Consider the following 2,186-nt stretch of genomic DNA (forward strand, 5'->3'; position numbering starts at 1 on the left):
CTCTGCTGAGGCTCAGCGAGGGGAGGGGAGCGCGGGGTGGGGGGAGGGGTAGTCTTTGTGTTCGCGTGGTGCCCCCGCCCCCCTTACCCTCCCCCCACTCCCCTTACCCCGCCCCCCTTACCCTTCCCCCCGCCCCCTCCCCCCCAGCCATACACCCGCGCGCGCGCACCCTCCGCCAACCCCCCTTAGTGCCCTCCCCCCACAACCCTCTCCCCCCTTACCACCCCCACCCAACCACCCTCGCACCCCCCCCCCGCCCTCACCCATCCACCCTCGCGACTCCTCCCCCTTTACCCCCCTACCCCTCCCCTCACCCAAACACCCCCCCCCCTCGCGCGCACCCCCCGCCCCTTACCCGTCCCCCCAGCACAATCGCGCGCGCGCGCGCCCCCGTCCGGGTAGCAACGCGAGGGAGCCCCCACCCACCCCTCCACCACCCCAACATGGGGCCTGTGTTTTGGTTCCGGAGGTCTTGTGTGTGTGTGTCCGCGTGTACACGCACGCGCTGACCGGTATTCATTGGTTCCACGAAAATTATCGTGAATTGAGATGATCGAATATTAGGCAATGCATGTTTAAAGGGGCTAAAATTTTCTCCAAGTTGATCGGAAGTTAACACTTTTCACGCTAAAAACATAGTTTATAACATTTAAACACGCGATTTTAATAAATGCACGATATAAGAACATATTAAAGCATTGATTTTAATATATAATGAATAAACATAGCATAAAAAGGTGCACAAATAGAGCATGACACAAATATTCTTACCTTAGGCTAAGAATATGGGTGGCTTAAGGGGTTAATTTTCACACTAATTGTTTTCCACACTTCCCTGTCTTTCTTCACATTCATTTTAGGGGCCATTGCCATTGACCTTATTTAATTGTTAAGTAAAACAAACCACGCACTAAGTATTCAAGAGAGCTGTTTCCATAAACTGTCGGGGACTGTTGAATCACTTCTTTATTTTTCGATTTAAAGCTTTCGTGACTGCAGGGATTCATCTTCTTGGTTCTTTCGGTAAAGTCACGTAGAAGGGAAATAATAAAATAAAAAAAATTAAACATAATAAAATACAATTCTCACGACGTGTCGGCCACAACGCAAGCAGCCGTCCTCAGGTGAAGAACAGGGCTGTCGGAAAGACAGCGTCCGACAGACCTGTTCTTCACCTGAGGACGGCTGCTTGCGTTGTGGCCGAAACGTCGTGAGAATTATTTTATTATGTTTTATTTTTATTATTTTATTATTTCCTTTCTACGTGACTTTACCGAAATAACCAAGAAGATGACTTCTTTATTGTTCAAACCACAGCCACACTTATTCCTCAAACCAACCCGAGCACCCGTTTCGCAGCCCCCTTTAAATCCTCTTTCTCCGCCCCACTTCCTTTAACCCTTGACCCCCGCCTAGTGTATTCCCGTGCGTTTAACCTTTGACTTGCGACCAACATCATAGGGACCCTTACTGAACACGTCTGCAAAGTCACACAACAAAGTCCTGAGCTCCCCCAATTCCTTTGCCGACAGATCGGTGTTATTCATGACAAATCCTCTGCGACGACCGATGGACCGTCCAAATGTACATTGTTGACGGTCTGCACCTCGGGGTCCGAATGCATGGGACTGACATTTGCAAACAAGGTCCCTTCCTGAACTGTAATGGGTGTGTCAGTCGTGTCAAGGACCTGCAGGAACAGTGGATGATTCCTGTGCACGAGCATGTCAGCTGCTGCTTGGCAATGGCTACCAACCACCGACGGCACCATGGAAATGATGAGCGGCGCATCCGACCAGGAAGTGACGAGTGGGGTGTGATATTGAAGCGGCACCAGGCGGGATCGAGACCGTAGTCCCTACCAGCACCTGACCTCGTGGAAGCTGCTTCCGATCCCCGTCTGGACGCAAGAAATACAAGCGACCCCCCGACGGGGTTTCGACGCAGTCTTCGTCCGTCAGAATGCGAAGGGGCATGTGACTCAACAGGTCTGTGCCCAGCAAGCAGGGAACCGTGAGCACATTGGAGACCAGTACTGGTGCCCGTACCTCCAGCTCCCTGATGCGGACCGGCACTACCACCTGGCCTATGATCCCCATACTTCTCCCATTTGCTGCTATGTACTTTGCCTGAACCGGCGCGAGATGACGCTGTCCCTCCTGTAACAAGTCAAAGACGCACAGGGA

Source organism: Lampetra fluviatilis, chromosome 57, assembly GCF_964198595.1.
Source record: "Lampetra fluviatilis chromosome 57, kcLamFluv1.1, whole genome shotgun sequence".
NCBI lineage: Eukaryota > Metazoa > Chordata > Hyperoartia > Petromyzontiformes > Petromyzontidae > Lampetra > Lampetra fluviatilis.